Source organism: Cyprinodon variegatus, unplaced genomic scaffold, assembly GCF_000732505.1.
Source record: "Cyprinodon variegatus isolate N-32 unplaced genomic scaffold, C_variegatus-1.0 Scaffold278, whole genome shotgun sequence".
NCBI lineage: Eukaryota > Metazoa > Chordata > Actinopteri > Cyprinodontiformes > Cyprinodontidae > Cyprinodon > Cyprinodon variegatus.
The window spans coordinates 173,216-187,508 of NW_015150731.1; the positions used below are offsets into that span (position 1 = coordinate 173,216).

At 37.3% G+C, this 14,293-nt stretch overlaps 1 protein-coding gene across 2 annotated transcripts in view; it reads right to left on the minus strand.

Annotated features, from left to right (window-relative positions):
- Window positions 1-14,084, minus strand: part of LOC107090067 (lysophosphatidic acid receptor 2-like) — a 43,250-nt gene extending 29,166 nt beyond the window's left edge. Inside the window, exons 1-2 of one of the 2 annotated variants that reach the window (XM_015383229.1) lie at window positions 13,944-14,084; window positions 13,687-13,857 (exon numbers count right to left, since the gene is read on the minus strand). The gene's annotated coding sequence lies outside the window, so the exon portion shown is untranslated. Of the gene's footprint in view, window positions 1-13,686 lie in introns of both variants that reach the window. The other variant, XM_015383228.1, reaches the window with a different exon arrangement.
- Window positions 14,085-14,293: the final 209 nt, after the last annotated feature.

Genomic DNA, 14,293 nt, shown 5'->3' on the forward strand with positions numbered 1-14,293 from the left:
AGGTTGAAAGCTTCGAAACAAAGAAACTTTACTACAATCCATTCAGCAAGTTATCAGTAAACTGTTGTTCTCTTAGCTTGTACTGCAGACATTAAAAAGTGAAGCCTTTTCCTGTTATAACGGCACCCACATTGAAGATTGCCGCTATCGACATAAGTTGGTAGAGCTTACTTATGGTGTGATTTTTATACTCCAATAGTCTAGACAAGAGGTCTTCAACAGGGGTTCCGCGACCCCTAGGGGGTCCACGGAGGTAATGCATGGGGGTCGCAAAGGTTTTGGTTGATTAGACTTTTTTTTTTATATTTTTATATTCCCACCTGCAATTTTTTCCACTAATTGAAATGTCTTCAAATACACAAACTGAATTAAACACACTGAAGTAAACAGATAAATGAAGCCAGAAGATGTCTTTCAGTCTTAAAATGCACACATTTAGTGACACACAAGAGCTTTCAAGCTGGGCACCGTATCATTCACAACACTTGTCCTATTAACGAGGAATCAGAATCAGAAATACTTTAATAATCCTAGGGCAAAATTAGTTTCGTTACATTACTCCATCTCTAATAGAGTGACTATAGGACCAGTTTGATTTAAAACAATTTCATACAACATATATAATCAGGGGGTCCCTGCTCCATCTCGCCATCAATTTGGGGGTCCTTGGCCTGGAAAATGTTGAAGACCCCTGGTCTAGACCATTTAATATGAGAACTTTCTAATTCTACAATCAAGAATACTTTGTGTATCTTTACTGCAAGAATTTAACAGTTCACACTGCTTAACTTACACCACTGTATGCATTAAGAAAGTGCTTCTACCTAGTGTAAATGTGCCCCATAGATCAAAGATTTGCTGTATAATAGATTATTAGAGTCTGTGGGTATCAAAGCAAATGCAAGAAAACCTAAATTTTAAACCTTTTCATCTTGTATACACATAGTGTATACAAAACGAAATTTTGTTTTGTACAGCTTTCAGACAGTAAATGAGCAGCAGCTTAGCAAAGAAATGAACAAGATAACCAACTATGCAAATGCCTGCAGTTGCACAACAGGAAAATGCTAAAAAATGTGCAGCACCTGAAACAAAATGCAAAGTCTTGTTCTTTCCGTCAGTGAAACTAAAGTCAGAACACATTCGCAGCCCACAAAGTGAAAGACTGTAAGACTGTGTACCAGCTGCCAATTCACCACAACCAAACCACTACCTTTTCAACTTCTTGTAAAAGAGCAAGCATTTACGAACTTGCCTTTGCAAATGAAAAGGAAGCACTTAGCATGTCTGCAATAAACAAATCCTAATTTCAGTTTATACCTCCCACTAATTCTAATCCAGCTCATGCTTTATTTTTTTAATCCAAGACAAAAGGTAATCCTTTGGGGATTCCACCAGTAATGGGGCGAAATGAATAATTAAACATTAGTTATAAAGATCAAGACAAAAGCTTCACAAAATTAAGAAAAAGAAAATATAGAGAACAAGAAAACAGTCTGCACCAGAGAATGTGATTGCATTTTAATTTCTAATACCCTTAAAATCCACCTCAAAGAAACATTCATACAGATGGACATCACCACTTGACATGTTTTGTGGATACAGAGTCAAAAAAATGGATTTTAGAAGTTTGGTCTTTGTGAACTTATAGATGAAATAACACAAGGGGCTCCTTTCATAAGGCCATTAGCAGTGTTTAAAACCATTTCTACATTTAGCAGAACTGAACCAACCACACAATAGCTTTGATCATAAAAAGCACTGTTACTTTCATATGGTAAGAGCAAGAACCAAAAGGCGGAAGAAGAAATTAAGGTTTACAAAAAATATATTTAAGGCCAAGCCATTACATGCATTAAAGTGATGCTGATTGACAATCTCAACAGCCTGAGTATTACATTTAAGTTTGATCATAAGTTGTTGGGTTTTTTTTAAGTATAAATTAGTATTGAAAAAAAAAAAGATTCTGTGGTACTGAAACCTCAGAGAGTGAAACTTTCTGTGGCTCCGGCAGGTGCCCCAGAAAGGTTAATCATCCATCATAGTTGCCATGAGCAACACTACATTTTAAAGCGTTTTCACAAGGCAGCACTAAAAGTTGAGGGACAAAAAGAGAAAAGTGCAGCAAACTATTTAAACATTTAAGTCAATAATCCAATAAAGATGTACCAAAGATGCTATGGAATTTTACGTTACAATTTTTTTAACTAAAATTTCAAAAAAGTTCAAAGTGAGTAAGTCTATCATATACCTCAAGGTTATTATTTTTCTTCCAAGTCCAGCCTTTAGTAGGGTATTTAAATTTACAGGGTCCTCAAAAGTAGATAACAGTACATATTAGCCCTTTGACTGACATGTGGGCTCCCCACCACACGGTTCTGTCCAGCACAGCATAACAAAAACTGGTTACATTGATAGTTGTTAAAATTACACTTACCCTTTTACACAACATATGTGTGAGGGCCTTAGATGTTCCTCACACACAGAGGCTCTACAGAACAAGGCCCAGCAGAGACAGTACTTCTTGTGGCAAATTAAGAGGGGCATTTTTTTAAAAGAAGCTGTTAATCTACTTTCAGTCTGCCTAATTTTTGGTGTATTCCACATTTATCCATTACTGTAAGTATATAAAACTAAACGCAGGACTTAAAACAATCAGGTCTGCAGAGAGGATAATCAGGGATGACCTCCCTCCATCCAGGAGCTCTACAGGGTTAGGGTCAGGTCAGATCACTAGAGAGCAGCGTGTGCAAGCACCAGTCATCACAGAGATCGTTTCTTGCTTTCAGGCTGTCACTTACACATAATGAACACATTGCAACATGATTAATTTAACTAACAGAACCTGCGGTGTTACCTTCAATCCAGATATAAAATAACTGTATACATGTTACATTAGTCATCTGTTTCATTTCCTGTTTATTACTACTCCATGTCTGTGTCGTGTGAACACTTAAAACGGAAGTAAAATTCCTTCCATTGTCCTCGCAAAGCTCTCTAACAAACCTGTTTCTGATTCTTTAACTTCCTCACAGACAATCAATTGCTTGCTTTAGTCTTAAAAAAAAACAAGGATTTCTCAGAACAAAACTGCCCCCCTGTTTACCAATTACCATCTCTGAATTTTCCTGTTATTTCACAAATATACACACTTTGGTCCATCTCATAATGGAAAACAAACTTTTTAAAAAGTGCATAAGGGTGAAAATCTGAGAGGAGTGAATACTTTTATAAGGCAACTACGTCTTCTGTGTAAAGGTTAGGCTGAACTTGCGCACTACCTGAAGTTTGGTTCATAAAATTTACTTAAGATCATAAACTCTCTGATCAATAAACACTGATGCTCTATTAAGAATTTGTCCATTTCTGTGGCCAAAAAATGAAGATATTCTACATCATGCATCTGCAGACAATTCACAGTTGTTTTTTGCAGATTTTTTAGGAACATTTTCCAATATCACTATAAACCTAATACTTCTTGCCCTTCTAGATAACCTTCTCCTTGGCCGATAAACTAATGTTACTTTAGTCTTCTTCGACATCCTTCATAGCAGCTGTCTTATCTTTTCTCTACCTCCTTTATCCATGGCAGCACCATAACCAGGAAAGATAGGTCATGGACACCAATCTCCTGACACACTGTTTTCAACGTGTGCAAAAACAAAAACTCTAAGTCAGGCTGAAGAGGGAACTAATTCAAAATGTTAACCATCTATAGGTGTTTGGTAACCATGTTGTACATTACATGGGGGCAAATTGCTCACAGACAGCTTTGATAACATTCAGTCTGCAAAGCAAAATAGTATTCATGTAAATGTCTTCATTGATTATAACAGTTTGATTTAAAAAAAAAAAACAAAAAACACGTTACCAACAAAGATCTTCTCAAACACTTTACAATTCTCCAATCATAACCAGCCTAAATAAAAATTATTAAATTGACTGTTCAGTTCATTTCTAACCTCATACTAAGGCCTAGGTCAGGATCTGCAGCCTGTTGTTCCAGAGCCACAAGTGGCTCTTTAAGCCCTTTTAGTCTAACAAATACATAATGAGAACTTATGAATTATATTTTGAATACAAAATCCTTTTAATGACTAAGGAAAAAGAAAGGGTCCTTCTGAGTGTTTTGATGCATGATCCATAACAGCAAGGTACCAAATGGTACAATGCCTTTTTGTGCTTGAGCTTGATGCCTTCATGAGCTTTCACCATGTACTTTTATATGTAGATGGGCAAATTAAAATTCATCTTTCATTTCTATTGCTTACTCAGTTTGCCTCATTCTACTAAATAGGTTTATATTTTCCACTTTTTTTAAAGGTTTAAATGATAATTGAAAATCTTTTTCGGTTTTCATTATTTGTAGAGTTTTCTTTATTTTTTTTTGTCAAATTCTTATTTAGTACCAGGCCGTGATAATAAAAGTGTCTCTTTGAATAGAAAAGGTTGCAGACCCCTGCAGTGGGTCATTAGATGTCTCAGAGAGCCACAGGGCCAGATCTACTTTTCACTTTGATGCAGCCCATTATCCTCCCACCATTTTCCGCTTATCTTAGATAGGGTCACTGAGGTCAAAGGGCCAGGAGTTAAACCCCTCACCTCCACCACACCCCCAGCTACTCTACGTAATTTTAACAGTTGTCTGATTAAAATACCTACAATTGACGAAATTACGGTTGCCAACACGACCATGGTTTTGAGGTCTTTTTTTAAGGAATGTCAGAGTAAGTTCAGAGTCGTTTTCTTCGGCTGATCCTGCCCAGACCTGTGGCTGCACACAGCTGGCTGAAACACAGCTGCACACGTTTCCAGAATTATACAAATAAAAAGACATACACTTATGATGTAGAAAACCTACATACAGATATAGCACATACATAGCACACCTACATAAAGATACATAATGGAAATGATGTTTAAGATATTTTGCAAATTACGTTTGAATTTAAATACTTTGAAATTGTATAACGTTTAGAAAGTACTAACAGTTGCCAGTATACAGATTCTATCTGTGTGTGATCTCCTTTATAAAAATACAGACAAATAAGGTTTATAAGACAGCTGATTACTACTAACTACTTTTATAACCAGTCCTATATTACTTTAGTAGTAGAAACAGTTAATAAAAGCAACAAGACTTCGGATCTTTTCTTCTTTCTTTAATACAGGCAAAGGGGATGGATTTCAGCTAAATGCAGTCATCAGCACAACCATGGATAAAAGAGCAACAAAGAGACATAATGGCCTCGAGTGTCTACGAACCTATTTACCAAAACCTCACACACTACACATGTGCAAACACAGGAGTTCTTCTTCTTCCAGATTGACGGGTCCAACCAGCGCCATCTCTTGGTGCAGAGTCTGACATGTGGTTTTTGGACGTACAGTGTGAGCAGTTAGATCGCATCAAAGCGTCAGGCCTCATAGCGTAAGAACATACGTCACATTGTTAGCTCTGAACCTTTAAACCCCGCGATTTTATCCTGCAGTTTGAGCTACAGCTGAGAACAACAATTGAAAAAATATTGTACAGTGTATGCCCAGCCATAATGAGAGCAACTGGTGTTGATACTGTGCTTTTCAACTTAGTTTTTTCAACATGTAAGTGAAAACATGTATGTTGGAGGACCTTGGTTCAGTCAATGAAAGCATGTTGGTTTGACAGTGATGGGTGTGCATGCTTGTTATAGAGTGTGTATCTAGTTTGAGCGGTCTGCCAACAAGACCGCCTGCACGCCCCGCCCTCTTGAAAGCTAGGTCACTGACACAAACTCACACTAAGTCACGTGTGCTCACACTCAGTTTATATGAACTCCTGCCATCAGACTGAGAGTGTAAACTTTGAAGGTAGGTGGCAAGTCCTAAGGAAGGTTCTGATGGATTTCCAAATGACTGATCTCTCGTGCAGAACCAAACAATGGTCTGAATATTTTTTCTCCTACCCTATTAAATGCAGCAGCATTGCTGCATCGGACTGCAGAAGACTGTGTCTGTTATTTTGCATGTTAAGGAGAGATATTGACTCCTCTTCAAATAATAAAAGAGAAAGAATAAAAAAAGCTACGTTCTAAAACTGTTTTTTTAAGCCCCCCAGCCACCCAAGCTCTCTGCAACCCAACTAACCTTTTCAATAGATTAAGAAAGAAAAGTCAACTGCAGTAAATCATAAACTGCAATAAAATAAACTACAATCTTCTTTAAATAAAAAAAATGCAACCTTGATAATGTAATCACTTTATGTTTAATCATTTCAATTCCACATTAAGATTATTTTTAATACCTCTCCAAATGGGTCATTTACTCATTTTCTGTCACACACTTTCACAATGACATTGTCCCCCACCAGGCAGGGGGTGCCCACCACTTTTGAAACAAGTTAGGCAGGCCAGCAAAGACTGAAACTGGGTCAGTGTGTTCCCTTTATTTATTTCTGGCCATTTGCTAACCCTAAACCCCAAAACAAATCAGCCTAAACCTATTTTCTGTAAGCGCTTCTCTTCACAGCTGCTGCAGGCATTTAGCCTTTCTTATTGTATTACTGCATTCATAGAAATACTTCTATCAGCTGAAGTTTAGTAAGCAATGCATTGCTAATAGCAATGGGTGTGTCAGCCAGTAGCTCTGATGTCATCTGCTGTTCCAGTGATCCTGTTTCATTTTGAAGGCAGTGTACAAAAGCACATCATGTCTGTACATATTCTACAAAGGTATGCTGATGTATTTCCCGGAGTCACGTACTACAGGTAAGGTTGGTAAAGTGTCACAACACCAAACGAAAACCCCTGTAATATCTTTAGCATTAGATCTACTGAAGAAGAAAATTAGTTTATTTATGTCTACTAGTGTAGCGTTCATCCAAAAGCAAAGGAATTGGTATATGTATACCGTAATTTAAAAAAAAGAAATGTGACCAGGTGAAATTACATGTAGATAGAGCAGAAATGAGGCACAGTTTTTCTCAGGTTTATGCATGTGAGAGGAATAATAGGGGGTGCAAATTGAGAAAAGCCCTGCAGGCATCTTCATTTCAGAATTGCACAGCTTAAGAGGGCTGCATGCTAGAGTGGTTCTGCTAAATTTGAAAAGAAGATCAGAATCAAAAGAACTCAAGCTTTCTTTTTTCTTATATTTTGGTCCTTTACTTTAGGATGCTGTCAAGCTGATGGATTTTTGGTCATTTTTTTTCATTTTGGGAGATTTGTTGATATTCACAATCACAGCAACCATAACAGGTGGCTGCAGGAGCAGCTGATTAACATCTCAAAAGCTGAAAAAAAACTCAATGCAACGTGTCAGCCAGATGGAGACGGCATCAATGCAATGACTGAGTTTGTGACGGATTATACCAATTTCTATGCAGAGAACATCATCCCTAGCACAACAGTAAAATGCTTCTCCAGTAAAGAACCACGGATCACCAGTAATCTGCAGGAACTGTTAGAAAAGAACAACATGGTCCTTCAGGAAGAGGGTAAAGTCAATGATGAAGAGGATCATAAGCTTCAAACAGAAGGAGAATCTGAAAAATGAAAGTCTGGGAAAGCCAAAAAAACAAACATATTCTTACCTAATTGAACTTTAATTAGGTTCAGTTTGGAACCTGCTTACAGTTTCTCCATTACACCTCAAATCATTCATCTTGCAGCTCTGTCGTAGAGCATCTTATTTCTATACAAGTACGGTATTCTTAACCACATCAGAAGATGGTGCTGCTCCCTCTAGCTTTAACAAGTCTGTCTCTTAGTCAAGTGAAGAGGCAGCTGGGGAGACTGAATCATAATAAGTCACCAGGTCCTGATGGTGTCAGCCCCAAAGTCCTGAAGCCTGTGCAGAGCAGCTCTGGGATTCTACAGCACTTCATCAACCTTAGTCTGACCCTGGGGACAGTCCCAGTGATGTGGAAGACCTCTTGACTTGTTCCAGTACCAAAGAAAACTCAACCAACAGTCCTTATTAACTATAGAGCTGTTGCCCTGACATCCCACATCATGAAGGTCCTAGAAAGGCTTCTGTTGGTTCCCCACAGCAAGCAAACAAGCAGCTATCAGTTTGCTTATTGCTGTGGAGTTGATGATGCCATCATACACCTGCTTCAACAAACCCCCTGTCATTTAGACAAAGGTGTAGTTTGTTGAAAAAAAATAACTTATAAAAAGAAGAACAATATGGATAAACCTAAGCATTTTCTTCAGACGACTGTTGAACATTAGAGGCTTCGCCAGATCTGCTGAGAGATGGATATCTACAAACGATCCTTCCTGTCAACAGCTATCAACATGTATAACAAGTCTATAAAAAAAGTATATAAATAACATTTAAGCATTGTTCACACTGAGACAAACACATTACATTGTATTAAACGACTCAAAACAGCACCAGTGCATATATTTGGCACCTACAGAAAAAAAAACACTGGGTATGAGGCCATGGAGTTTTTTTTCTCCACTGTATCAAAAATTATCTCCGTTTGGACACAGAGCTAAAATGACTAAATATCTTTGCAGTTCCACCTAATCTCATCTCCATGTGGATGGGGTTCTAATTTCCCTCTGGTTTCAAGATCTCCAGCTTCTTTTACCCACGAAGGAAATGTTGCAATCTATTTGAACTTGGAAGATTAAATTATTAACCATTTAATAGGAAATTTAAACTGTAATGCCCCCCTTAATTAGAAAGTTTGGGTAACATAACCATAATTAACTACATTCAGTAGTTTAACTATTTGCTTGGAATAATAGCAGTTATTTATTGTGTACGCATTCGCAGTAATTACTTCTTTTTATTTTTTTATAAGATTCATTTTTATATGTCCAAATAAAAACAGAACAGTGTTTTTTCTTATTGCTATGGTTTTGAGACTATGACAGTAGTGGTGATACTCTAAAAATGGAGAATACGAGCATTGACATGATGGAAACTAAAACGCCATAACTATGGAGATCACATCAGTCTGATTTAAGTCAGACTAGGTCTGAACAATAACTCCCAGACAGTGTGTAACACAATAGACATGGGATCAATATCAGTGGGAAATAAATTGGATCAAATTTTTCAATGGAACTCTGATCCAGAACCATAAATCATTTTTAGGAATGCCATTAGGCTTATATCGTGATTGATTTTTCAGCCATAATTGCATAATAGAAAATGAAATGCAATAAAATCCCATTTGGGCCTTTTTTAATTAGCTGGTATAAATACAAGAGAGATTCACAAATAAAGGAGGATCCTAAGAACACAGAGTTTAAACAAAGCCGTGAATCTTTTAGCTCAACAGCAGGACATGAAACTGATCTATAGTCTCCTCAGAAATGGCACAGAAGTCCACTCCTCAAGAATGAGAATCTTTACTGGGGAAGAAAATAAACAGGGGGTCACAAAGCAAATACCTCACAACCCCCAACTTGAGATATCCTCTCCGTTTCCTGTCCCCTACACTTTGCCCTGTTGCAATGATTTGTGTCGTCACTAAATCCAATAAAACAACAAGAGCAACAGAAAATAAATATTCAAGTTAAAAGGAAAAACCATGTACATTTAGTTATATATACATAACCGATAATGATAGGTCTAACTGCAGCACACTGAAGTATTGTAGATGGGTTTCAAATTGTTGGCCACACAGAGTTCTGTGTCGTCTCCTCCACACTTACGTGGCTCCGAGGATTTGCATGGCTATGCGTTTTTTTTTTTTATGGATCACGTGCCTGTATTTGTGAGTGAATGAAACAGGTTGGATCAGTAAACACCAGTTTGAAAGCAAACCAGTCATTAAGAGGGGAACCACACCCAGGCCTGAACTCCCTCCTCCCCTCTGTAACAGAAGAGCTGCAGCGAGCAATGCAATGCAAGAAACAGTCAGTTCTGTTTGACTCATTTGTAAGATGAGACATTTGCTTATCTTTACAAGAGTCTGGTATCTGATGAGGTGTTTGTTTGTTTTTTTACTTGCAGTGACAATCTACAGCACGGTGCTCATTTCTATCTGATAAATTACAGGAAAAAAATAGCAAATGATTACGACATACTTTCATTTTGATTGTGTTCCTATCCTCTGCAGTTCACAAGAATTTTTTAGATCTAACAATGTATCCCCAGAGGTATATTAGCTCCTAATAAGGGCCAAATAACCCCTGTATGTTCTATGCAGGGGCTGTAATTGAGAGAGGGTGTCTGTATTACCCAACAGTCTCATCTGATCTGGTTCTTTAGGCCTCGTTGTCCAGCCTGCACTGCAGCGGTTCGCCACTGAGTTTAGTGTGGCTGGAATAAGTCAGATCATCTAAGCCCAAGGATCTCCATTTGTAAAAGTGGGACTGCTCTTTGGATTTGGGGGTGACGCTATGCCGCAAAAACAAAGTGTTTATGGGGATTATCTCTGGGCCATAAATTCAACGCTTTTAAGAGAAAAAATGTTGCAAAAGCTCTGTACCATAAGCAGTTTTGTAACAAACTGTAAAACTAACAAGATTATTCCCAATTATCATGTATTTAGTCCCTTAAACAAGACAATACTGAGCACAACAGAACGAGACAGGGCTCTGACTATATATATCTGTTACTGTTATATGATTAGTTACAGCTGATAAACATTTTACAAACAAAAAAGTCAATTAATTGAGATAGATTAGAATCGATTAATTTCTAATCCACTTCTTGGGCTTCCATTGCACCGGGTGACATGAGTTCATCGCTTTCTGTTCTTAGATGGGTTCTTATAAGTTATAACCTCTGGGACTGTGTAACACCACTGGCTGCAAACATTTTGTTTCTTACACTCATTGTTTTTTGTGAAACATTGTTTTAAAAAACGTTTCACTTTTTAAGGAGAGGATTGAAAAAAGAAAGCCAGTTTTTGAAAGAGATATGCGATTTGTCATTTTTATTTTATTATACTTAAGGTAGAAAAAAAATTGATTAATCGGATTTGGTAGTTTATTTCTATTTTTATTGGAGATTTGATTTTTTTGCCATATCACCCAGCCTTATATTCACTGCAGATAATTCAGTCCAGTTTTGATAAGTCCAGGTGGTCTAGACACCAGAAAAGTATTGAACAGGATTTATTTTGTACTTTCGTTAATAAAAGAGGAGCTCCAGGAGTTTTTTTCAGAACCAGAATTTTCAACCCAACTTTAGTCAAAAGTATTTTTGATTTAAAACTAGACAAAATCAAAGGCAGACCCAGTAGCTTTTCAATTCAGCGTAGAATAGGAGAGAGTGCAAAGCTGGTGCCAATGCTCTCACTTTTGTTAGCTAAAAGTTGGCTAGTGTACTATTTTCAAGTGTTTCAAAGATTTCCATTACTAAACTTTTTTTTTCTTTTCTTAACCAAGTGCTTAAAATGTTCCAGGACAATCGAAAAACTTTTATGACAAGTTTACAGCCCCACCAACGAGTAGCACAAACGGACTTCGACAATAAAACTCAGTGCGGCATAAAGCAGCATCTTTCTGAATTTAAAATAAGATTTAAAGTAGGCATGCCATCAAAATCCACTTTTTATCTAAATGTTTTTGTGTACTTGGAGTCTTTAGGGCTGCACACTGGAGTAGTGGGTAGCACTGGGTAGCACAGCAAGAAAGTTCCGGGTTCGATTCCCGGTCTTTCTGCATAGAGTTTGTTTGCATGCCCCCCCCATAGACTAATGGTTTACAATTTAATAAACCTGACTTTTTTTTCTCTTCTGCATTATTTTGTAGTCCTAGTTGGTTGCCAAGGTAACAAGCAGATGAATATAAGTGTTTGCTTTAAGGTCCTTAAGGACAAAACCTTTCTCTAGGTTTTAAATAAAAAGGTTACGCAAACACTTTAGCAAAATGTCTGGTTGCTATTTTTGTCTTACTGAACTCTTGACCCAAATACATCCAGTGATGTTCTTGCTGCTTCATTAACTTGTGAACTAAGTAGAGGTATTTTATAAAAGATGTGTTTAAGAATCTTTGTTGTTGCTATGGACCTATAATGAAACTGTTTTGAGAAACCTGGCTAATAGTGCAAATATAGGCTATAATACCCAAAAAACTTTGGAGAGGAATGACAATTTCTTAATAAGTGTTCAGTCATATTGTGTTAGTATTTAAATTTTAAAAAGCATACAGTTGGCAGAATTTTTTTCGCTACTTTTAATTTCCCAAGATTTCCCTGTTTTTGAAGATTTTTTTTTTTTGTTTGTTTGATTGGAGAAAGGTAAAACACCACATTCAGATTTAATTTTTTCTTTGAATCTTGCTCAGGGTGAGACTTTGGTCCCAAAATGCGAGGCTGATTAGAAAACTTGTCTGTTGTTAACATCTTTAAATGGATTTTTATTTCATCTCTGTTACTAAAGTACAAATAAGGCTGACCTGGTCAGAGTAGAATAGTCCATAACCTGGACCGGGTTTAAGATTCCTGCTTTTGATTTAAGGAGGCTACAGCAAAACAAGGTGAATTAGAAAACGTACAGAAATAAATATCTGAGGAGGTGCATTAACAAAAAACCAAAGCATTGCGTTTTCACTTCATATAGACCACAACTGAATATTTTATACAGAAAAAGGTGGGATTTAATGAGTCCTTTAAACCACATGCATCTACATCAAAGCTTTAGCACCCAAACAAGAGCGCCATGGCAACTCAATTAGCACCTAAATGATATCACACAAAAATTAGAGGCATATTTTCTTTTCAATTGTACAAAGAGGCTAAAACTGTAAAATAATTAAAATTGTACCACAAAAGTGTGCTCTTTGTAAATAAAATTACAAAATCAAGTTTAATTTATACATTTCTTTTCAGCCTTTTAAAAGAGTTGATGAATCTGTTGCAAAAAAAAAAAAAAAAAGAAAAGAAGATCCCCCCTGACAGAAACACTGCTGCAGAGTCACATGGTGATACCAACTGAATAGCATCAGGCAGATGGGAAGGTTGTTTTAATGTTGGTAACCAAACCACCAGCCCATACATTTATGTGTGTGGTATTCATCTGAAAACCAAAAATGTTGATCCACTTATAGAAGACATCAATTAAGTTTTAGGCATGTAATAAACGAGAAAGTACCACTTCATTTTCTGCAAGGCTGGCTAAAAATTCTCCTTTTCTCAAGCAAATATATGACAACAATTACTGATCATCAAAAAAACAACAACAATAATATAAGTCCAGATGGTTGATTTGACAGACACATTTCAGTTAAATCCAAATAAAAACCTCTAGGAATAATAAATACATGGGGTATCTAATCCTATTGGAGTGGGATTCTTTTTTACAATAATAAAGCTTACTTAATTAATACCTCTCTCAAATTCTATTTTTTTATAGTCTCATTAACAAAATGCATGCTCTCTATCTTGTCTTTTGTCGGAATGTGCAAATGAGTCATCCGGGAAAAGGAAGAAACAAAAATGACAGGATCTTATCTCAGTAGATAAGATTTTTTTTCTTTTTTCCGCGTAAAACAGGACAAAGTTGCCTTAGATGGCTTGAATAGGAAGTAAAAAAAATAAAAGTGGATGTTGATTAAACAGTGTCGGAGACTTTAAGGCTGTAGTGAGTCTAGAGTTATTCCAAGTTCCGCACTTCGACCTTCAGACGCTATAAAACGGTCTCTGCGCGCTCTGCGCTTTTAAGGCTTTTCCCTTCAGTTAAAACACATTGCAGACAGGGGGGAATAAAAAAAAAAAAAACATTAACCAACTCACCTTTTCCCACTGGGGTATAAAGTTGTCCTTCATGTAGGCTTTATCCAATCATTAAACACTAATGCATCTACATCAGAAATCACCTGCGCGCTGCAAACAAACAAAGACGCTCTGCTTGGTCGGAGGGTTTTACGCAGCGGCTCAGTGCCAGTCGCTTCTTCTCGTTCCCCCCTTAAAATAAATAAAGCGGTGAAAAAGTCTCAGTCCTCCCTACTGGTACTTCCTAGGCTGCTTCCGGTAGTTTCAGCATGAGTTACCTGAGCACAGAGATCCACAAAGGAGGAGCAAAAAGGCGCGGCTCGCTGCTGTGCTCCAGCTGCTGCTGCTCTCTATCAAGGAACCTGGAGCTCTGCGCGGCCCCCACCAGCTGAAAGCTCCGTATCCGCCTCCTGTTACCCCCTGTTGACTGACGGAGGGAGCCAGCAGCCAATGAGAGGCGCGCTGAGGAGGGGCTGACATAATGAGAAAAACTTAGGAATTTAACCATGAAGGTGGGAGGTGAATTATTAGAGATAAAGGTCAGCCAAGGAAGTACAGGAATGTTTTGGCAAAGTTAGCAGTGATTAATCTGAACAAACAGTAGGCTATCTCAATGGATATAAATATA